Source organism: Ascaphus truei, chromosome 3, assembly GCF_040206685.1.
Source record: "Ascaphus truei isolate aAscTru1 chromosome 3, aAscTru1.hap1, whole genome shotgun sequence".
In the NCBI taxonomy this organism is placed as follows: domain Eukaryota; kingdom Metazoa; phylum Chordata; class Amphibia; order Anura; family Ascaphidae; genus Ascaphus; species Ascaphus truei.
In genome coordinates, this window is record NC_134485.1 from 317,427,868 (window position 1) to 317,453,710 (window position 25,843).

A 25,843-nucleotide genomic window follows, 5' to 3' on the forward strand; every position below is an offset into this window, starting at 1 on the left:
CCTTTTACAAACAGGGTTCATAACGCAGCCCCACGCGAGTCCCCAGTGGGCTGGCGGAGCACATGACAGACCTACAGGGTACCAGCAGCCCTTTTCAAACAGGTTCTGGAGGCCTGCTGGTGGGTCCCGCCAGCACCATGGCCCCCTGGTGGTCTCCTTGGGTCACTGTGGGCCACAATTGGGTCCCCACGGTAGGCCCAAGGATGTCTGGGAGCCCCGGTTCAGACCCACAGGTGTCTGCGGGGCCTCAGGTGGTTCCCACGGGCATCTGGGGAACTCACGGGTGCTCACTACGGATCCGCGGAGCCCCCACAGAAGTGGGACCACACAGCTTCATCCCCGCAGACTACGGGTCCGCGGTGCCCCCAAAGATGTGAGGCCACCGCTTCATCCCCGCATGTGTCACCAGTGGAACCACCAGCCTGGTACCCGTGAGATACCCGAGGAAACCACAGGTGGTCTCCAGAGGTCTCACGCGGAACCACGGAACAAACCCTGAATGTAAAAAAAATAAACCTGGCCTATACATTCAATACATACACCCCCCCCCCCAACACCTACTGTACAATAATGTGCAAAATAACTATTATCCAGATATGGATAATAGATTAATTGCCCATTATTAAAATTCTCCCCCCAAGCCTCTGTCACATGGTATACTAGAGCTAATCAGAGTAGGGATGGAGTTCCCACGCTCTGATTGGCTACCATACCATGTGAGGGCGGCCATGTGTCTTTTCATGACGTCATCTTAAAGGCAATTGAAGCAAAGCCATTCTGATTGGCTGTTCTTTCATTGCCTTTAAGTGACGTCATCATTTTAATTTTTATCGGCCAAAACACATGGTTTTCACGGCCCAATCAGGGCCTTGGGAACCATATGACGAAAATGTGACGTCATAGGCCTTTAAAAGCCTATGTCGTCTCATTTTGAAGCCAGACGCCGAGGAGGAAGGACCTCCGGAGAAGAAAGAAGACCAGGGCGTGGCCGAAGATGGACAGAAGACCCCGCCCGGAAGAAGATAGAAGAAAGAATACAGATGAAGATGGATTACAAATAGAAGACCCGTGGATTGATTTTGATTTTTAGTTTAATGTTTATTTTTTTATGGTTTATTATTTTATGGGTTCCTGTGCCTGGTGGATTGGTTCGTGAGTAAGCTGCGCAACGGGAGTCGGTGGGGGCAAGTAATGGTAAGTGAACTAAAGAAATGTATTTTATTTAACTTGTTAATTTTTTTTAAAGCTTTTTAAACATGTGTATTTTTTTTTGTGGTATATAATTTCTTGCAACTGTATGTATGTATGTATATATGTCTAGAGAGATATATACATACAGGGTAAGAAATGATGTTATTTTAAAAGCTTTCTTTCATGTGTTTTAAAATAATTTGTCTATGCTGCTATGCTTTATTGTGTGTTTAAAGTATTTTACAATTAGAAAGATGTAATTGTTGATATTGTGTGCTTGTGTTCAGGGTTAGCCTTGGTTTTAAAGTTTGTATTCTGGTTGGTACTTATATTTTTTCACATGCTGAATGTTTCTGCTCGAGGCGTGAATTAGTTAATTGTTTCATTGTTCGGGATGGACTGTCAATTGTTTAGGGATGTAAATAATGATTGCTAATTGATTTTTGTTTACTTGATTGGTTAAAATAGTTGACTTGTTTGGAGGTACTGTACTGTATTTGTATTTAGCTTGCAATGATATTGTTCACATTCATTTGCAGAATGTATATGGTGCATAGATTTTATGCATCATTTATACAATGTAAATGCAATGTATTGATTGGAATGTGAGGTTTTTCATTGGCATTTGATGATTTAGATTGTAAGACCAGTTAGGATTATTAAAGGAAATTCATTGTAATGTAGTGTGTCTGTATGGAGAAGTGTTATTTGTAGTACAGTATGGTTTTGATAACCCTTCTACATTTATTTGCATATTGGTTCATCATGTGTGTATATATATATATATACAGTATATATATATATATATATATATATATATATATATATATATATATATATATATATATATATATGTATAGGGATTGTTGTTATATATATATATATATATATATATATATATATATATATATATATACACATATATACATATATATTTATTTATATTCATGTATTTATTTATTTAAAAGGTCATGGGCAGACATTTATTTATTTAATGTCATGGGCAGACATTTGCAGACAGAGCAGTCCGAGACGCGCTGCAGACCGGAGTGGAGGTAGCGCTCTGACGTCATTGAAGGTCGGAGTCTCGCGAGAGTCGGAGCCGGAGCACGTGACGCGGAAGCAAACGAGGATAGCATCAGTGCAGTGGACCGGAGACTCAGCTTTACGAGTGTGAGAGACTCTATTAAACTCTCAACTGCCTGAAAATATTTCACAGCGTGTGAGTGGAATACTGTTTGTTATTTTTTAGATAGTTTTTTAATAAAAGGTTTTATACTATTCCTTGTTCTACTGTCCCTAACCCCCCCCTCCCCCCCTCCCGGTGAGCTTCATCCCCTGTAAAGGTGACGTGCAGCAGCAGACGGATGGTGATTCTGAAGCAAACCTCTGGAGCAAGCATTACATGTGGAGTGTCTGAGACAAACTACACAGAAAATCAGAAGCAGAGTTCCTGAATCCCATTGGTGGATTAAAGGCTTTAATTTGCAGACTAAGTGTAAGTGTATATCTTACCACCTTGACTCTGAAAGTTACAGACATACTGCCCTATGATATTTTTCTCTTTGTTTCTTTCCTGGCTTATTTGCACCTAGGTCATTTCTTCCCTGCATTATCCATTGCGGCAAGTGTGGAGCCGCAGACCTAACTGGCAGCATCCAAGCAGGATTAGACTGTACGGTATAACACCTCTTGTTTGACTGATTGGCCAGGTGTAGTTAACATTTTTACTGCATCTCACTAAGTGTTTGGAATTTGCGTTGTTTGTATCTTGTTTTTTTTATTTTTTATATATATATATATATATATATATATATATACTGTATATATAGTTGCATGATGAAGCAACTGTACAAATTCATGGGTGAAGGGTGGGTATCGGGCCAATGTGGCTTAACCCCTTTAATTACCTTTGCGGTTATTATCGGATAAGGTGTTTAAAGGGGTTAATTGATATCTGAATGTAATTGCAATGTATTGGCTTTGTTGTGGCAATGTATTTTGTGGACAAAACAAGAATGTTGCTGGCGATGGAGACTTCATCTTGATGAGGTCAGTAGCACTTTATTATTTATTTGAATATGCTAGTTAATGTTTTTAATAATGGGCAATTAATCTATTATCCATATCTGGATAATAGTTATTTTGCACATTATTGTACTGTAGGTGTTGGGGGGGGGGGGGGGGTGTATGTATTGAATGTATAGGCCAGGTTTATTTTTTTTACATTCAGGGTTTGTTCCGTGGTTCCGCGTGAGACCTCTGGAGACCACCTGTGGTTTCCTCGGGTATCTCACGGGTACCAGGCTGGTGGTTCCACTGGTGACACATGCGGGGATGAAGCGGTGGCCTCACATCTTTGGGGGCACCGCGGACCCGTAGTCTGCGGGGATGAAGCTGTGTGGTCCCACTTCTGTGGGGGCACCGCCGACCCGTAGGTGCGGGGATGAAGATGTGTGGTCCCACTTCTGTGGGGGCTCCGCGGATCCGTAGTGAGCACCCGTGAGTTCCCCAGATGCCCGTGGGAACCACCTGAGGCCCCACAGACACCTGTGGGTCTGAACCGGGGCTCCCAGACATCCTTGGGCCTACCGTGGGGACCCAATTGTGGCCCACAGTGACCCAAGGAGACCACCAGGGGGCCATGGTGCTGGCGGGACCCACCAGCAGGCCTCCAGAACCTGTTTGAAAAGGGCTTCTGGTACCCTGTAGGTCTGTCATGTGCTCCGCCAGCCCACCGGGGACTCGCGTGGGGCAGTGTTATGAACCCTGTTTGTAAAAGGATAAATCTTGTATTTATGGGGGGGCACAGGGGGTGGTTAATGTATTTAATAAATATAATGATGTTTATTGTGGGTCACTATTGTTTTTATTGTGGGTGCTGGGGGTGGGGGGGGGGTTCCCCAACGGTATGTGGGTAGGCCTCCCTTGTGGGTAGTGGGTGAGGGGGGTTAGGCCTCATGGGGTGAGGGGTTAGTGTGGGAGGGTATGTAGACGTCCCGAATGGTGGGTGAGGGTGGGTTAACCCCTTAATGACTGTAGCGGTTAATAACCGCTATGGTGATTAAGGGGTTATGGGACATTACTTTGGATGTTTTAATTTTTGTGTCTATTTTGCAGAAGCGGAGGGGCCATGGCCAGGATGGGGGGAGTAACGGTATATAGGTAGTGGGTGAGGGTTGTTAGACCTCACAGTATGCACATCGGGTCGCCCCCCCCTCCCCACATTTACATAAACTGCACTCACAGCAACACAGGCAGGGAGATTTAACAGACACATTAGGGGGAGGGGGCTTTACACAGATCACAGTCAAGGAGGTGGGGTTATAACCCACTCCCCCTCCCCACATTTACATAAACTGCACTCACAGCAACACAGGCAGGGAGATTTAACAGACACATTAGGGGGAGGGGGCTTTAAACAGATTACACTCAAGGCAGGGAGATTTAACAGAAACATTAGGGGGGAGGGGGCTTTAAACAGATTACACTCAAGGCAGGGAGATTTAACAGAAACATTAGGGGGGAGGGGGCTTTACACAGATTACACTCAAGGCAGGGAGATACAGGGGATGTACTATACTGTATGTTGTTTATTGCAATACTTCAATGTGTGTACAGTATAATGTTTTTTACAATTAGATAGATGTAATCCTTGGTATTGCAAGGGTTAGCCTTGGTTTTAAATTTTGTTTTCTGGTTGGTACTTATATATTGATTTTTGTTTACTTGATTGGTTAAAATAGTTTACTTGTTTGGAGGTACTGTACTGTATTTGTATTTAGCTTGCAATGATATTGTTCACAATTATTTGCAGAATGTATATGGTGCATAGATTTTATGCATCATTTATACAATGTAAATACAATGTATTGATTGGAATGTGAGGTTTTTCATTGGCATTTGATGATTTAGATTGTAAGATCAGTTAGGTTTATTAAAGGAAATTCATTCATTGTAATGTAGTGTGTCTGTATGGAGAAGTGTTATTTGTAGTACAGTATGGTTTTGATAACCCTTCTACATTTATTTGTATATTGGTTCATCATGTGTGTACATATATATATATAGAGTATATATATATATATATATGTATAGGGATTGTTGTTATATATATATATATATATATATATATATATATATATATATATATATATATATATATATATATATATACATATATACATATATATTTATTTATATTCATGTATTTATTTATTTATTTAGATTTATTTATTAATTGTGGGGCTGCTGTGCGTGAATTTTTTTTATTGTGGGTAGCGGGGGTGGGTGAAGGGGGTATTTGGCCAATGGTGTGAGTTTAGGACTTGTGGGGGGGTTGCGGGTGCACTTAACCCCTTCACGACCGTAGCAGTTAATACCGCTACGGTCGTGAAGGGGTTAAGTGCACCCGCTAACCCCCCGCAAGCCCTAAACTACCTCCGTTGGGGCTAATACCCCCTTCACCCACCCCCGCTACCCACAATAAAAAAAATTCACACACAGCAGCAGCACAATTAATAAATAAATCTAAATAAATACATGAATAGAAATAAATACATTTAAACTACATTTTTATTCATATTGTAGATGTGCAGGGGGTCTCTGGAGCTGAACCGCTTTGGTTTTAGGTCTGGGGACCCCCTGCTTCCCGAGATACAGGCCCCTTTATGGGGTGCCGGTATCCCTCTGCTTGGTTCACATGCCGCGGTCACGTAATCGGGACCTTTAAATGCAGAGGGATACCAGCACCTCATAAAGGGGCCTGTATCTCGGTAAGCAGGGGGTCCCCGGACCTGAAACCAATGCGGTTCAGCTCCGGAGACCCCCTGCACATCTACACTATGAATAAAAATGTATTTTAAATGTATTTATTTATATTCATGTATTTATTTATTTATTTAGATTTATTTATTTATTTTTTGGGCGGCTGCTGTGTGTGAATTTTTTTTATTGTGGGTAGCGGGGGTGGGTGAAGGGGGTATTAGCCCCAACGATGGTTGTTTAGGGCTTGTGGGGGGTAGCGGGAGGGGTTAACCCCTTCATGACCGTAGCGGTATTAACTGCTACGGCCGTGAAGGGGTTAAGTGCACCCGCAACCCCCCCGCAAGTCCTAAACTCACACCAAGGGCCAAATACCCCCTTCACCCACCCCCGCTACCCACAATAAAGCGGGCATAATGGGTTAACCCCTTCATTGCCTTAGCGGCTATCAGCTCTGGTAATGAAGCAGCATTTCTGTATTTTTAATAATATTGTGCAGGAGCAGGAGGTCCCTTGAGCTTTGATTTGTGGCTCAGGGAACCCCCTGCTCACTGTACAATATTATTAAAAATACAGTCATGCTGCTTCGTTACCATAGCACATAGCCGCAAAGGTAAGGAATGAGTGTTTATTTATATATGTGTCTTATTCATACTGTAGATGTGCAGAGGGTCTCCGGAGCTGAACCGCTTTGGTTTTAGGTCCGGGGACCCCCTGCTCCCCGAGATACAGGCTCCTTTACGGGGTGCCGGTATCCCTCTGCTTTGTTTACATGCCACGGTCACGTGATCGGGACTTTTAAATGCAGAGGGATACCGGCACCTCATAAAGGGGCCTGTATCTCGAGAAGTAGAGGGTCTCCGGACCTGAAACCAATGCGGTTCAGCTCCGGAGACCCCCTGCACATCTACACTATGAATAAAAATGTATTTTAAATAATTTTTAATGTGCTGATGTTTGCGCAGAGAGAGCAGCGGTTCTCTCTCTGCTGCAAACACATCTCGCCCCCGCCGGCCTATAGTATCATTGATGTGCATACAGTATACAGTACTGTATGTGTACAGTACTGTATGTTAGGGGTTATAGGGGTTGTTGTTATACAGTATATATATATATATATATATATATATATATATATATATATATATATACTGCATTACAATTCATGAATTTATGCCATCTGGCGAACACGCGAAGCATTGCAGCCTAGTAAATCCTGAACCATTATCAATTAACACATCAACCGCGCGTCAGCCGGGCATGACCCCTGGCTGGGAACGCGGCATGCTCCGGGTGAACAGCGTGGCATTCCAGGGACAACCCGGTGATTTGTTAGAATAAAGTGTGTCGCAACAGTACGTGGGAGAGAAATCTCTGTGTGTAGTCATCTGCGGGGGTGAGAGGGTCCCAGGTAGGCAAGGTATATCTGCACAGCTTGTAGCCACCACCAACTCCTGTCACAAGTTGGCGCCAGGAGACTGAGTCAATCAGTGCCTCCACGTCCTCTGCTCCTGCATAGGATGATTGCCAGCGCTTGAAAATGCAGCTAGTAAGATCGCAGGGACGCCCAGGACTCAGTGTAGACACACCCACAGCGCGATGACGTCACCAACCCTATGCGTTACGTCACACAAAGGCAACTTCGTCAGGGGATGTCTGATTGGTCAGGGATAGCCAATGAAATAGCCTGAGTGATGTAAAGCTATTCTTTAACCAAATTACTGATTCACCAGGTTTGCAACATCAAAAAAACACAAATACATGATAAAATTTACACAACAATTCATCAATATTTGTGTTGATCACACCATACACTAAGAATAACCCAACTAATTTATTAAATGAATGTAATCTCTACTAATACTAAACAGTACCCCCTTGAGAAAGGTCCTATTCCAGGACCGAAACGTCGGATTGGGTGACTTATCTTTTCTATTCAGATGCCCAATACAGTTTTTCATGATTACTGAACCGAGTGCAGTCTTACTTTACCGGACGAGAGAATGGAAATGTTGTTTTTCTATTATTTGAGACTAGCACCTGTCTATATGAACCAGTACATTGAGTGCAAGCTGTGATGTTTGTTTTTATATATATATATATATATATATATATATATATATATATATATATATATATATATATATATATATAATTATATATAGACAATACCGTTCTGTGGCTAACGAAATGCTTTTATTTGTGCGAGCTTTCGAGATACACTGATCTCTTCTTCTGGCGATGTTACAATGAATAAAGCTAGCAAGGGTTTTACTTATAAGCTGTTGAAATATGTAAGTATTTAGACATATTTGTATTTAGATTGTATACGGTTTAATAAATGTTTTTTTTTTCCATGTGATTTTGATTACATCAGGCAGGGGGTCTCGAGAAATGTCATACCTGAAAAGGGGGGCTCGGCATAAAAAGTTTGGTCTAAGACATGCAAATGAGCACACAGTATTATTTCCATTTGCTATATGCTTTACTGTGGAGGGTTTTTGTCACTTTTTTTACCCACCATAACTGTGTGTGTATATGTGTGTGTGTGTATATATATGTGCAGTGGTTGACAAATCACCAAAAAATCTACTCGCCACACACAAAAATCTACTCGCCACCTAGTACCAAACGTGTGCTGCTTGGGCCAATATTTACTCGCCCGGGGGTTAAATACACTCGCCCGGGGCGAGCAAATGTATAGGTTTGTCGAACACTGTATATGTGTATGTGTGTACTGTATATATACAATACAGCACATTTATTTAAGTGTAGGATGACAGAAATGCTCCTACTTATTAAATGCAGAAACTGTACTGGCTCTTAATGAACTGCTCTGTGAAGGAAGACAAGTTGATTATACACCTGACAACCATTTCTCTTCTGCACTTGATGACTCCTCTCCACTATTGGCAGGATTGGGTTCAAATAAAGTGGATGACTTTCCTGCAGGTGTTGTGATATTGAAAAACAATGAACATTATCAGTCTGCCTGCCTCTTCTTACTTTATGCTGACACAAGATCTATGATGTGTTGTTTATCACTGTAGAAAATGCTACAAATTGAAGAGGTTGACCTATCAGTTTTTCTCCCAGGCATACAAGTAGTACACAGTACAAGTGATTGCTGGGTTTGTTCACTAATTAAAGCTGTGCTTTGCTGATCTTGACCAGTAACTTACTGTATACCCTCACAGGCATCTCCATTAGCAGCATCCTCAGTAGTATCAGTAGAAATGTCTTATTCAGCAACAAAGACAGTCCTGCTATTTTGTAGCCTGCAGCACGGTACTCATCAATTTAATCCCTCAGGTTCTTTCACTCAAAGGGACATATGTATCAAGGCAAAAGGGAAGCAATAATGGGGCAAAAATAACTACACTATGGGGACTATGTATCAACATACAGAAAAAAACTTGTGTAGCCCTGTTTCCCCCCTCCTCTGGGAGATTCTACCTGCTGCTACATGGGTGGTGTATGTATGGTGCTGAGCATACCTGTGAGGTCAGGAGAAACTGAGTTGTTGCGATAATATGGCTTAGGGTCTCTTACTTGAACTTCGTTTCATGGTACAGCGCCTCCAGCTGTGATGGGATCCTAGGATGTAGGATATCAGCTTCCACCACTGCATTCATTACCCCGCCTGCCCAGGAACTGATACCCAGGCAGAGGTATGGTGAGCATACAGCTTTATTATTCATCCTGCAGCAACTCCTTCTTACAGCATTGCATACTGTCCACGGTTCCAGGAACTCTGGATGGTGCTCGCCCAGTATCATGGGCTCGGTCTTGGTGGTCTCTAAGCCAGCCGGCTTAGAGAGAGCATGCCTTCCCCACAATTGGGAAGACTAACAGCTCCTTCCTCACTCCTTGAGGAGCAGAGGAAAAGTCTCTAACTTTTAGCTACTCCCCTAGAAAACTCTGGAAGGGACAGGCTCATGGACTATACCCACCTCCAAGGGGCTGGTCACAGGCCATGAGTCGCCACCAAACTTCCTTCACTTTCATGGGAAGCAGAAGGGGGGTCACTGGCCCATAGATTAACCTGCTACTGCCTGGAACTTAACAGGACTTACATAGCAGATACACTATGTGGGGAAAGGCAGGTACTATGGAACATACCATGTTACACTTTCCCCTGGGTGAAAATCCCAATTACCTTGCTTGGGTCGGAATTTGCTGCACCGTCTGTCATCCTGGAACCTGCAGAATGACAAAAATCAATATACATAATCAGTACATATCCCTTAATACATATCACCCACTGATAACAGTGATGATAGCCATTTAACATAACTAGACAGGTAACTCTCTAGTTATAATAACGAGGGTCCGGCTTTTTAACAGGCCTGCCCATTATAATCTTCTACCCATACGGAGTAGATCTTGGGTACATCAGCTTTCTGGTGTACCTCCACCCTGTCCATACAAATACAAGTGCCTATCCTCCATTCTCCCATGATGGAACAGATTAGGGCCTCGGTGAAGAATTCTCTATAACTTGTTTTGTGCTGTATATACTCTGTTACAGCTAAACGCAACCACTCACGCCGGTGTTCCTCTATTTCCTGCATTATTGGTTCAGGAACATATGGGAAATAGTATCCGTGAGACTACCGGAATCTAACTCTTATAGCCCGGTCAGCTCTGCATTTCCAAAGGTGGAGATGGAACTGCCCGAGAGATGAAGATGTCTTACTAGAGGCTTTGAAAAGTGGATTTTTGGATAGAAAGTATCAACCTAATTCAGAACTCTTTTAGCAAAGCAGCTGAACAAGAAGGGAGTTTTTACTGAGGGAAACCCCAATACTACAGGAAAAAACTGTCACTACCACATATAAATAAAGGGCCCCCAAGATTAATAGAATATGCCAGTATTGATTAAAAATCCTAAACAAGGACCCCATTTTGAACAGTCTGGATTTTTAAAATACAGTGGTACATCTGTATAGACAGTTAAATATGTAGATATAGTATGCTTTGTTCCACACTGCAAGTCACACGTTCAATTTGTAAATGTAAACTATCAGATAAATATATACGTCTGATATTTTCATTTCAAGCACATGGTATACACTAGCTGACAACATACAATGTATCAAATATTTATTTAAAGTACTTGAACACATTTTATGCAATTTTTAAAGAAGGAAATCAGTACACAGGTGCATCTAATTACTATTCCCATTTGTGTTATGAACTGTTTTTGGTGACAGGACAGGGTATTTAAATCGTTAAACTTTCAATCTCTGTGACTGTCCTGCTCACTGAGGATACAAGTCTTTTTGTCTTGTGAAACGTAATGGAGGAAGGACCTCACCAGCATTCTATAGTAGTTAGGCCCCAGTGATGTAGCCACACCCCGAAACCCTTGTCGTATCATAGCTTCGGAACCCGCAGGACGTTGCGTGGAATGAAGTCTAGCAGGAGGGATTTAGGAGCTGACAAACTGAGGACCAAAGGCGAGGCTCCAGGACTAAAGGACCAGTTACTCTACATCGATGCTTATGAAATAACATTGAAGAAAACTTGAAGCCTTGAATAGCCAAAATGGAGACAAGGAGAAAAATAACTAAAAATATACATTTTATTTAAGTCATGTATAGAAGGAGGCAACACATCCTCCAACGTGTTTTGCACCAATAGAGTTACCAATGCAAAAGACATCATGTTGAAGATTATTGTGAAATGATATCATTCAAAACCTGAGCTATACCATTGGGTTTCACAGGTTTTATCATTTGTTGAGCCGATACAGGTTGGGTGTTACTTAAGCACGCGGATCTCTCGTGTGAACATCTACCAATTGTGAGTACTTTATCCATACAAGAACATTTGGATTGCTTTATTGTTGTTCAAGTTTAGCTCCAGGGGAGAGATAGTCAAGGTCTACCAGGGGGTCTGGGCATTTCTTTTACGAAGTGCACAAATACCCCCCACAGGTGCCATTAATGTTCTGCCTCTCCTCTACATTGGAGTATAAATGTGACCTTCAATAATTATTTTTACTTCCATGCACCCGAGGAAGTTTCGGTATTCAACTTTGATGGACATTTATTTTCAGGTACAGTATTAACATTACTCTATGGATATCTTTTTTGTTGGGGGCGTACTTTTTTAGCATTGCTTTTAGGAACCCTATGTTCCGATTTTTATATATGGGAGTTACTTAACACTGAAGGAAACACTAAAAAACACCATACAAAACTTATTTACTCATTGCACCCAAGTGACAGCAATTATCTCAGCAATTTCAATGGAAAGATATTAAGCATGGTTTTTCTTTGTTTTTTGCTTTTGAGCACCCATATACAAAACTTATTGTCTGCTTATGAAATAAGCCCAATTATGAGTAAAATTGTATTTTGTGTTTTAACAGTGTCTCCCATTTATATTGGTATAATGAAGACACTAGAGGTATGTTCTCTAGTGTTCTCTAAATAAATTGCAATCAAGTACAGTATCAAAACAGTGATACACATAGAATGCTCGTTTTGTCCCATATTTAAATTAAATACGAGCTAGTGAGGTTGGGTATATTGCAGTCTCTCTCTTGTGACCTGTTTCTTAGTTTGGCTGCTTCCAAGTTAAATGTGATAAATTAAACTGATTGCTGAATAAATGCCAGCACAGGAACTTCATATGAGATAATTTTAATTGAGGGCATGAGAGAAAATATGAAAGATCCCCTAACGACAGATCGAATGAGGTTTGTCTGCATTATCATGTAGATTTCCCCTTTATCGACTGTCTGAATAAATACTATTACACATGAAATTAAATTTTACGGTGTAATGAATAAAAACTGAAAAATACACTTAATACAAATTGAACTAAAGTGAATTTCTACACAACTTCTCTGTATTTCTTTCATGGCCATGTTCCTCTTTGCATCACTAACCTCCTATAATTCTCCATGGCAATCAGAGTTGACATGTTTGTTGGAATCAGCAGAAGTACCTTAATTTATCAAAGCACACAGGTTACATCTAGGGCAGCAGTCCTGCAAGGAAAAATGAATCTGGTATTTGCTGATAGTGTCACCCTTAACCTCTTGTTGCTGGAGAAGTCTCATAAGAAAAGCTCAGAGTCCCTTAGCTGCCCACATTGCTCATTTTATACTTTTTTTTATTTTAAGAACAATATATCCTTCTTCAAAATATGATTTAAAGCAAACCTTGACAAATAAAGCCTTCTTATCTTATGTTGGATGCGAAAAAAGCCTACGGGTCAAGTGGAGTTTATCACCATGCAGCACATCAGGGATTTACGTTTTTGTTCTTTAAATGTAAGAAATGTGCTCTCCTGACAACTTTTATTTTTATCAAGAAATATTGAGGAAGAAAGAGTCACATGTTGCTATTGTTGATACATTCCATTAACATTTCTGAAGTTAAGTATCTCTTCAAATATCTTATCCTGCTAGGCTTTTAAATACTTCTCAGCAGGTCAGCTGACATGTCTTCAGGAGAGCAGGACTGCAGCCTTAATCTGGGCAAAGCAGAGTTTTTCAGCAGGGGGAAATGGGGTACACCGTTGGAGTTGACTAGTGTTGGCCAGGGCTCTTCCTTCACCAGGCCCAGGACATCTGTCCCTGCTGTCTCCCTCGCCGGTGTCCCTGCTTCTCCTATGCTTTCGGGATGGAAGCACAGAAAATTCAAAGCAAGGTGCTTTGAAACATTGATGTAAACTCTTAAGTTTTAGATTCAGTTTTATGCCAAAACAGTAGCAGAGGCATAATCAAACTGCTTCATTATACAACTTTTATCAGTAATGTTAAACAAATGATATTATTTGACAATTTTCATCTTTTATATAGGGCTTTAAAGGGTAGATCCACAGAAGTCCACGAAATGTTGCCTTTTAAGGTGACGTTACCTAATTAGGTAATGCCCGTTAGTTTTCACCAATTTAACAGGAATCCTCGAAGCTAATGGTATACAAAAACAATGGCTGTTCGCAAAACTAGCCCCGTTACATTAGCTGTATGAACAAGGATTATTGTGGCGCTGACATGCGTTAAACAATACACTGCACATGCGCATTGTGGGGAAAATAACCTGCGTTCCACTCGCGTTACGCACATGCGTTACCTAACAAAACGCTCATGAGCACATTGCAATTTCAAATAAATATACATTACAAACAGAATTACTCAGCCACATCAGCGAGCCAGTTGAACTGTTGACATGGCTGAGGACCTCTGCCGCTGGAACCAGTAATCAATTTTGTGATGCCTCTAGACTCTGAAGTCTCAAGTTCACTGAGGAAGAACTTGAGATTCTCATTAATGCAGTGGTGGGCAACCACTACAAATTATTAGGGGATTTATGCTCACACACTAGCACCTCCGAGAAACAGAGGATTTGGGGCAGGATCCTCTCCTGCATCAATGACCTGGGAAATACAGTTCACACAGTGGACAGGCTGTAAAAGTGCTGGGTTGAGAGCAAGCGCAAGGTTCCTGACCATGTGGCCCATGCAAGGAAGACAGCTCTGGAACAGAACCTGAGCAAGGTTATTGCCACCGCCCAGGTAGTGGGACTTCCTGGACTGGTGGACACAGATAATCCGGAGAGTGAAAATACAGTACATCTATTATATACACTATATATTAATCTGATGTATACATTCCACCCAGCACTTATCTCCTAAGATTTGTTTTCGTGGGACTGTGATGACACAATAAACATATGTTATGGGAAATTATACTGCTCACCTAAGAAGTCACAATAGCAAATACAAGTAGATGAAAAAACGAATGGCGCACAGCCAGGGAGCCAGGTGTGGAGTAAAACTGCTGTTATTTATTCGTGCATGCAGAAAGACAAGTATACCCCCTTGGGGGACAAAGACAGGAACCTCCTACGCGTTTCGGACCTGGGGGTCCCTTATCAAGGAGTATGGGATGTGCTAGGATAAGGCACCTTATATACCTAGATAATGATAGGTAAATTGGGAAAATCTGCGCGAAATTACACCGTCCGCTCAGTGAGCATGCGCGTGACGTCACTCGTGGCGCCGCACCAACGACCTAGAGGATTGTGGGTATGGACCGCCCCCAGTCACTGTCCGCGCATGCTCAGACTGGAGCGTGAGGCTAACAGGGCTCATCTAGTCTGCGTCTCTACTCCTGCCCATAGTGACGTCACCGCGGGTCTCCAATAGGCCGGTACATGTCGCTGCATCACCAATGAGAGTGCTGAACAACCGACATTGCACCAATCATACCGGGTCCCCCGCGCTCACACTAAAGGCCATCGCAGTACACAGAGACTAGCACTAACAGGACAAAAAACTTACTAACAGCACACAACAAGAACAAATCAATATGGAATCAAATTATTAGATAAACTTGTTGTGAGTGGTGAAACTTATCCATGCCAATCCCACATATAAAAAGACATACAGTGTAACACATATAAAACCCTAATAAAAAACAATATCCCCATTATGCAATGTGCATTGTGAAACATTGTTCATAACATATACATACAAAGAAATTAAATTAAAAACAAAATATACAATTAACAAGACTTTTTTTGATATGTCTTCTCTTCAATGTCCCCAAGGTTGAGGAAGAACACATGTATGGTACTCTTATGCAAACAGTTTTTCATTTTGAACCTCTAATTTACCAGTCAACAATCCAAATGATTGATATAATGTAAAAGAGTTGTATTTCTGACTGATGTTAAAATTATAAAATTAAGTACCTTGAGTTGCCATCAGTCAGAAATACAACTCTTTTACATTATATCAATCATTTGGATTGTTGACTGGTAAATTAGAGGTTCAAAATGAAAAACTGTTTGCATAAGAGTACCATACATCTGTTCTTCCTCAACCTTGGGGACATTGAAGAGAAGACATATCAAAAAAAGTCTTGTTAATTGTATATTTTGTTTTTAATTTAATTTCTTTGTATGTATATGTTATGAACAATGTTTCACAATGCACATTGCATAATGGGGATATTGTTTTTTATTAGGGTGTTATATGTGTTACACTGTATGTCTTTTTATATGTGGGATTGGCATGGATAAGTTTCACCACTCACAACAAGTTTATCTAATAATTTGATTCCATATTGATTTGTTCTTGTTGTGTGCTGTTAGTAAGTTTTTTGTCCTGTTAGTGCTAGTCTCTGTGTACTGCGATGGCCTTTAGTGTGAGCGCAGGGGACCCGGTATGATTGGTGCAATGTCGGCTGTTCAGCACTCTCATTGGTGATGCAGCGACATGTACCGGCCTATTGGAGACCCGCGGTGACGTCACTATGGGCAGGAGTAGAGACGCAGACTAGATGAGCCCTGTTAGCCTCACGCTCCAGTCTGAGCATGCGCGGACAGTGACTGGGGGCGGTCCATACCCACAATCCTCTGGGTCGTTGGTGCGGCGCCACGAGTGACGTCACGCGCATGCGCACTGAACGGACGGTGTAATTTCGCGCAGATTTTCCCAATTTACCTATCATTATCTAGGTATATAAGGTGCCTTATCCTAGCACATCCCATACTCCTTGATAAAGGACCCTCAGGTCCGAAACGCGTAGGAGGTTCCTGTCTTTGTCCCCCAAGGGGGTATACTTGTCTTTCTGCATGCACGAATAAATAACAGCAGTTTTACTCCACACCTAGCTCCCTGGCTGTGCGCTATTCGTTTTTTCATCTACTTGTACCTGGATTCTGGATCCCTCGTGGCTGGCACGCCTGTATATCACCCCTGGAGATGACGTGAGTGGTTTTTTCTCATGGGTATTAGACTCTTATGGTTAAGTCTGACGACTGTCATCTATTACTTACAAGTCTATATTTCACCTACCCACTCCCACTGGTATCTCCAGGGTTAATGTTTATTATCCACTGAACTGGATGGAGTCACCCTGGGTTTGAGCACCCTATTTTTCTTACAATAGCAAATACAAACTGTTTTTCAAATCTAAATGTGTTATTTGCTCTGCATATGTTCTATGTAAAACATAGCTTTGTAACTGAATGAACTCACGACCTTTCAATTTGCCATACATATTGTAATAACCCAGTCACCTTATTCGATACTTATGAATTCATATAGTTTATCAGTCCCTTAGCTGTGTGAGGACACTGCAATAGTACCTGGGAGCATTTGAAACGGGGTTATATTAAGACAGTTCAACAGTGCACACTGTTTTCGAGCATTCGCATTTTGATGTAATCATTTGTACAGCACTTTCAACATGAAACGTGGAAGGTTCCCAGGTTGTCATACAGTACATTATTTGGCTATATCATGTATATTAGGATATCTGGGTACATTATTAGGCTATATCATGTATATTAGGATATCTGGGTACATTATTAGGCTATATCAGCTATATTAGGATATCTGGGTACATTATTAGGCTATATCATGTATATTAGGATATCTTGATGAAAGTTGCAAAGATAATGCAATGTCTGGAAATCCGTATAATACAATAGAATAATATACCTGAATGTACACTGAGAGGATAACTAATGATACTTCAGTGAATAGATACCAAAAGTCTCACCCGAAAAAGAAACAAAGAGTAATTTGTAAACCTTTATTAATATAATCATACTTATAATACAATAGGTCAACAGTTGTCCCAACTGCAACATGAATTGCTTTGCACTGGTCCTGTAGTAGCTTTATCAATATATAGCAAATTACAGAGCAGAGAGTCTAGCAATAGTGTATCAGAAGAAAAACTAGTCAATATGAGTAACAAGGATAAATGTCCTGACCCAAGCAATGATTTACTATGTTGGAATGAAATAACAATGTATGCCAGTGGGTGTTAACACCGGCGCGGGGATTGCTATAAAAATCATCCTCACGGAGAGGACAATCACTCTTTGACAAAGCGCAATAGCGTGAAACGCTTTAGAGTGGTCTCTCCTGTTCTTTGAGGATGATTCTTAATTGTACTGCTACAATGGACCAATACATTTTTGATACGTGATCCAGCCTCCATCCGTTCTTTTTGCAGTGCACCGCTACTTTCTTCCTCCATGGGAGATCTTCCGGTTATAATCGATAGCAGGCAGCGTATAACTGTATTGTCAAATTAAATGTATACAATGACAATACATATAACTGTGTATTCAATCGGGCACTAAGGTGATACAGAGAAACTCATGTGTAGCCACAATACTACAGTATATTAAATGTATCAAAATTGGAACAAACTGCTTATTATATATACAATCTATGTGGAATGATGAGATTTACAATATTGCTTACTTCTATACAAGTGAACCAAACACTAGGGAGGAGGGGGGAAATGAGGAAGGGAAGGAGAACGCTCGCTACAGCCTGACTGTAGGTGCTACGATCAGGGGCAAATATGAATCGACAACAATAGAAAAAGAATCCGCTATGTTGAGAGCACTCTGAAAAGGCTATTCCACTGATAACACCGGATGAGAAACCTATTACTGATACTGTATTGTAATGATGAATGATTTAAAATAATCTTTATTCGGAGATATCCTCAAAATTAAAATAGTGAAAGTTAATAAACCTAAGCCAAAACTGAGGCTTGCCTATGATCTAAAGGAGCAAATTAAAATTGAGGTTGGTTTGTGCTGGGGTATGTAGCCCCACTATGATAGAGAAAAGTGGGACTAAAGTAACATCATAGTCGATGTGAGAATACGTATACAATTCCTCACAAACGACTGAATGGTTGCTGAACAACCAATTAATGAGGGTGTGGTTGAGGTGAAAGTTGTTTAAACCATCACGTAGGGACTAAATCGAACCGATAGGTCCCGTACTGTGGAGGTACGGCACCTAAGGCCAGATGTATTAAATAGTGTTAGTCTGTTATACTCATAAGATCTCGGGCCCCCCTCAGGACAAACAGTGTATCGCCGTGTAGACACTTCAGTCCCTTATAAACACTAAGGTTAGAAACACAGAGCTCCTAATAAGGTAAGTATCTTCTATTGGAGTGTAAATGTCTCTCGTAGTGTATGTATACATATACACCATCCACGTGTTTGGACAAACTGACAGGTATGCGTTATAGCTCGCGTTCAACTCAGTGTCCGGTGAACGCATCTCACGCCCACAACTGTCTGCCTATGTAATGTTCCACATATATTGGGCCATGCTGTGATGATAGACAAAAAACTCCAAAGTGGGTAAGTAAATATACTGAGGCTGCGAGTCTGGACAGCTTATCAGACCAGTGTTGTCTGACAGAGTGTTGAAAAATGACAACGTCTTAAGCCGGATGGAGCTACAGTAAAAGATCACACTTGGTAAATCTCACAGTTGTATTAAAGCACCATATATGCCCAAATAGAATTTATCAAAAGTATAGATAGGTCACTGGACAGGGTGACAGACTCAGTACGTCTGACAGAGTGTCTCCTTGTTAACCCATTTCGTTGCCGTAGCTGAGAACAAGTTCTATGTAGCTGAGCGTTCGAAAGTTTGCAGAGTAGTGCGTGACTGTACAGAGTGACAGACTAGTAATGACTGATACGGTGTCTCCCTGTCACGGCTTAAGCTATACTATAACAACGGTCCAGCCTTGACAAAGCCACTGCGAAACGTACGTCGGCATTTGGACGTATTGACGTCAGTGGTAGTAGTTACAGAGACTCCCTGTCCACTAGTCACATCAGCACTGTTTCAACTATATATATGTTTTTATCTCCATGCTTGGAGTATAGACATTTATAAGACTAAATACGTATTTTTTAGTTACTAAGGAGGGGGTTTATGTGTGACGCATGACGCATCTGGGGTAATCAATTTCATATTGAACCATTGGTCTTTTAGTTTAACATTTTTGGCCAAAATTGTTGTAAGCCCCTGAGCCACTGCACGGCAGACCACATTTCCAGGGGTCCCTAACACTAATATAAATGCTTAATAACCTGTGCAATACCAGGAAGATTGATTTATAATAAATCTGTCAATATTAGTTGCAAAGTTCTAAGTCTGATTGAAGCTTTTAATAACCCGTACATTACCAGGAAATATATATAGGCACTGTACCGTGTATCTGTGTTAATGGATGTAGCACTGAGCTCTGTCTCTGTTTCATGTTCTGTCTCTGGTTTTAAATATATATTGCCATGCTCAGTAGCACTCCTCTTTTACACCTATATGCATATATATATTGTGGTTATTTTGGGGGTTCAATAGGAGCTAATTGGGGTTCTGTATGTTTTATAATATATCGACGCCAAAGGTCGATATATTGTGTATACCCGTCCATATGATCCATGAAAACCACTCTCTTTTCCCACCAGCCAAGGTACAGGTTAGCATAGGTGAGCGCGCAGGTGGTGCCCAAAGCTGTTCTTTGGATCTGGTGGAAAATGTTGTTGTTAAATAAAAAGTAAATGTTTGTAAGAACAAAGTCAAGCAACGCCGGTACAAATCGATTATATTTGTGAAGATTAGTGCCTCTAGTCTGCAGATAATATGATACAGCTTTCATACCTGCATGATGTGGGATGCTTGTATAGAGTGCTTCTACATCGAGCCCAATGAGTAGAGTCTGATCATCCACTGTAATGCCCTCCAATCGCCGCAGGACATCTTTAGTATCCTGTAGATGTGATGGTAGAAACGTGACAAAGGGTCGCAGAATATTGTCTATATACTTACTCCATTGGCAGTAAGATTCCCAATCCCGGAGACGATAGGTCATCCCGGGAGTGGCAACTTACCTTTTGTGCACCTTTGGTAGACTATAAAAGGTGGAAATGCGAGCAGTTTTACCCAAAATGTATGTGTGTTTTTGTTTAGTAAACACTTCTTCATCCATCCCATCTTTCAGAATGGTCACTAGAGACAAGAATCAAGAAACAGAATCCCTCTGGATGCACTCTGTACTTCTAGTGATGTACAGTAATGTGGATAATTGTTCAAATACTTTAATAGAATTTTTTTAAAGAAAGTATATAGATTGGTAAGTAAATCTATGGCTAATCAATAAGCAACATGGACTTATATAAATTGCACACTAGTATAAAAGTGTAGCAGATAAGTGACCACACTCTAGTTGAGTTACGAGAGGGCATAAATTGTCCTGGAACACCCAGGCATTTCAGCCTATCAGCAAAATGTGTTATACAGTAGCACCAGATTGATGTATATACATGGCAGATGACGCTTGTGCTATAGTCCCATATGTCTCTTGTCACAATGGATATAGTGATTAATATCAGTAGCAATTCTGGTGTAGTAGTAGAAAAAAATCTTTAACATGCTGAAGGTTGAATTAGATAGATCATTGTTGTTACATATCTAAACCATAACTCTGATACAATGGAGTCTTGAGTTGTTCTGATGTTTAGGGCATATAGTTAACAGTGTAACAAGTTCACTGTAATGTATCAAAGTGAAATGTATCAACTGTAGGTGTGGTAAACGTAGTACTGTATTCTGCAATAAAAAAACACACACACAGCTGCTGTATTAACGTAGTCCCCCTCGTGCCTGCTGCATAAAGATAATCATATAAGGCAGAGCTGCCTGTTTGTTCTGTTATATGACGTAATAAATACAGCAGAAAGTGATAACCCAGGGCAATCTATATTGGATCAGTAATGTAGGTTGACTCTTAGATAGATAGTTAAGTGTCTCTGATAGAATATACTGATATAATGCAAGCCATGTATCAACAATAAAAAGGTCATCGGGTTGGATCAGCTCTGCCTTATATAATTATCTTTACGCAGCAGACACGAGGGGGACTACGTTAATACAGCAGCCGTGTGTGTTTTATTGCACAATACTAATGTTACCACACCTATAGTTGATACATTTCACTTTGATACATAACCGGTAACTTGTTACACTGTTCACTATGGCAAGAGACATATGGGACTATAGCGCCAGCGTCATCTGCCCTATATATACACATCAAACTGGGGCTATAACACGTTTTGCTGATAGGCTGAAATGCCTGGGTGTTCCAGAACCATTTAAACTCACTCGCAACTCAACTAGAGTGTGGTCACTTATCTGCTACACTTTGACACTAGTGTGCAATTTATATACGTCCATGTTGCTTATTGATTGGCCATAGATTTACTTACCAATCTATATACTTTCTTTTATTTTTTTATAATTAAAGTTTTTTAACAACTATCCATATTATATCACTAGAAGTACAGAGTGCATTCAGAGGGAGTCAGTTTCTTGATTCTTGTCTCCAGTTACCCATCCCCATTGCACCAGACTTCAGCTTGTAGTACAAGGCTGATGCAAGAGCTCTCATTCCCTATTCCCCTTACACTGGCGACACACTTTATTCGAGCTCGGCTAGTCCCACGAATTCGGGTATACCCGGGTGTATTGAGGTTTGTGACTGTTTTCTGCCCGAGTGCATTGAGGTATTTTCCAGGCAGGGATTGAAGCATTTTATTCCCGCTGGCTGCAATACTGCACAGTATATATATATATATACTGCATTACAATTCATGAATTTATGCCATCTGGTAGACACGCGAAGCATTGCAGCCTATTAAATCCTAATCATTATCATTTAACAGATCAGCCGCCCGTCAGCCAGGCATGAACCCAGGCTGGGAAGGCAAACGCAACGGGGCTTGTCAGAGGTGAGGAGCGGCGCATTCCAGGTATCTGCCAGGTACATACTGGGTATTTGCTCGAATAAAGTGTGTCGGTGCAGTACTTCCCCCAACTATATTAGAATGGTCACCAGATCAATTCTAAATTGTATCGTCGGAGCAGAGTCTAGAACTCGATAGCACTGTGTATCTGAGAGTAACCGTAAATTCTTTTTTACATAATCCTCACGTCTCAAAATAACAATATTTCCTTCTTTATCTATAAGTATTTGTATAGGACAGCAAAAAACATTAAAGCTCAAGCCTCTCCACAATCATATAAAAGAAAAGAAAAAAGATATTCATAGAGCAACTTTGCTAGTATAACAATTTTGGTGACCCCAAAATTCATGTGAATGCCATGATTTTATCCTACACCACGTGAGTAGGCATTCACATGAATTTTGGGATCACTAAAATTGTTATACTTGGAGAGTGTCAGTAGGCGGTTAGTGGGGGAGTTACATGGTGCACAGATTATAATGAGATATATGACATTCTGCGTTTCTCTGCGCTATTGTTTTTCTCTCCTCATCTGAAGTGGAGTAAGGCTAAAATTCTGCATCAGTTGTTACAAACTGTTCTTACTGTACATACGCCACAGTTTGGTCCCAAAAAACATAGCACTGCATATAAACATATCTTTCTCTATGTTAATAGACTCTATGAAGTGTACATACAGTATAAATCACAGGCACATATCAGAACTATACAAAGATGTGAAAATACCACATGGCTGTAAACCAAGTCCTGCTTATATAAACGCAGCTAGTCCTGGATTTGGCAAATCTCAATCCATCCAGAAATGAATACATGCACAGATACAATCAACTGGGTCTGGTGATGTAAAAACATTTCTGGCCTGACACATTTCCTGGTAATTAACTGAAAGGGATCACCCTGGAACGGATAGTTTGAAACAAGAGGCACCAGAAAATCACTCTCACCTGCCTGATGAATCTCGGCAGGGTTTAATTGTTCCTGGATTCCATACCCTCTGTCTTACATTGAGGCTCTTTGGTCTTGTCAACCTGGTGTGTTCTCATCCCCTTTCTTGTGTTGTGTGTTCTATTCCCATGGTAACACAATCACTCAGATTACATTGCTAGTCTCTTTCACTAGCAGAACAGCCTGCCTAGGAGAAGCACAGAAGAAATAATGGCAACCTTTTAATTCACACTATATATAAAACAGGAGAGATAAATAAAACACTTTTGCATTTGAAACCTGAGATGTTTACACTTATCACTGACGTCTGCAATGGTTTTTTTTGCCAGGGCTGCCAACAGATTTTTGGTCCAAGAACAAATATAAGGAAATCTCCTCTGCAGCTTGTTTGTAGCACAAATATAATAAAAAAAAAAGAACAGTCTTAGAATTTCAGTATATAAAGCATGTGTCATTTTTTTTGTTTCTTTGTACATTAACTGCATGTGCACGTTTGTACTGTATATAGAAGGATATACCAGTGTTTCTGAGCCCTATTCAATGTGTTAAAATGTGGTGTAATTCACAACTAGCAATTTATCAGCTTCAAATGAGTGGAACTGTGGGTACTGGGTATCAATGACTTTGTGTGACTTTTATGCATTTTTTAAAAAAACTTTACGATATCTTTTCTTCCCCTTTCCAACGCTGTTTTAATTGTCAAAATGTGATGCTCCGTTCAGAACATATAAACATTTTAAGTGGGCGGGAGCTTAAAATGGAGCTCTCACTGCCCAGTGCAGTCTAAAAGATCACCATGTAAACCTCAGAAACTAGAGATTAGGAGGCAAGATACTAACAGTATACAGTATGAGAAACTCATAGAGGCTTCTGAGGGGATTGCTGCTCTAATGTGTACTTTGTGTAGAAGTGTGTGAGAGTAATTTGTGCAGTGTGGTTAAATAGCACCAGGTGCAACAATTAGGAGGCAGCATGTAAAGACGACAGGGTCCAGTTAGCGGCTTTGCACTCCTGACTCACATTGCTCTGGGGTTCCAATCTGTACTTACAAAATATTTGCCCTGCCTGATACTCTGACCAGTGGTGGGGGTCGGACTTTGAGCCGGCAGTCACACTGGGAACTGTATATATCAGTGTGAATGATTTATTTTCCTCCCTGTAAAAAAAAAATGACAGCTTTTCAGGTGGAGTTAAGACCGCAGAAAACCTTCACTATTATAAATGCATTTATATACGACTGAATGGCTCAACGTAAACCTGAGACTTGCTTACACGGTTAAATGTTTAATTTGCCTAATTTTATTTGTCCCTTCAAAAAAAGTAAACTGCTGTATCCCGATGTGGCAGCGTTTATTGTTTTAGCTGCAAGTCTTTTGATGGCACACTAGAGGGGGTTCATTACACATTAAAAAGCCTGGCTGATCAAGACAAAAGTTTATGCAGTGGGAGAAATTCTGTTAATTGATTTTCTTACACAGACTCGTGACCTCCATAATGCTGAGATGAAATTAGCTCTAACGCATCGCTACCAAGCAGTACAGTAGCTTCAAATGTATGACATGGTATTCAGGCTCAGCACTGAAACAATGTTGGTTATGCTTTTTCCAATGCTTTCCCCTTGGCGTCTAGGTACAGCCATGTTTGTGAATATTAATGTCTGTCTGAGGACTGTAATATAGAATTTGTGCCATTTCAGGAAGCAAGCATGCAATATACAACAATGTCATTTCCGAACTAACATTCTGCATAATAGGAAACAGAGAAATAAAGACAAAAGGGAGACATACTATATTATACTTTGGCTTGTGTTTGTAAAGCACTCCATAAATAGTTGGTGTTATGCAATGCTAATCAGGGTTTTTTGTTGTTGTTGTGGAACTCAAATGAACTGAGTTCTGACATCTTTACTAGAAAGGAACAAGAAACTGCATGTAGTGATTGTAAACTTACAATGAAGGTTACCGGAATACTGACTGGAATAGGGCGCCTTCATTTTTCTAAAATATTTTTTTTTTTATTTCAAACTGGAATATTTATTCTGGTTTAGACATAAATGCATTTTTATTTGCAAAATTTTCTGGCACCTTAACCCCCCCCCCCAAATACCTTCAATGATTATATCAATAATGAAAATTAGTATGTTATACCTAAAGGAGATCTAATCTTCCCTGTCAGTGTACATGTGAAAATTTTATTATTTAGTTTAGTTTTGCAGACAGGTAACCAAATCTTTCTTTTCTTCGATGTCATCCTTTTCTCTTCAATACATTGTCAGGAACATGTGGATTTGTAAAAGCAATATAATCCTGGCAATCTAACATGGGTGGTTGAAA

The 25,843-nt window shown here is 40.6% G+C and overlaps 1 protein-coding gene across 3 annotated transcripts in view; it reads right to left on the reverse strand.

Annotated features, from left to right (window-relative positions):
* Nucleotides 1-23,608, reverse strand: part of ERICH6B (glutamate rich 6B) — a 194,077-nt gene extending 170,469 nt beyond the window's left edge. For 2 of the 3 annotated variants that reach the window (XM_075591121.1, XM_075591120.1), the window contains exons 1-2: nucleotides 23,510-23,608; nucleotides 20,425-20,533 (exon numbers count right to left, since the gene is read on the reverse strand). The gene's annotated coding sequence lies outside the window, so the exon portion shown is untranslated. The remainder of the gene's footprint in view (nucleotides 1-20,424; nucleotides 20,534-23,509) is intronic. The other variant, XM_075591123.1, reaches the window with a different exon arrangement.
* Nucleotides 23,609-25,843: the final 2,235 nt, after the last annotated feature.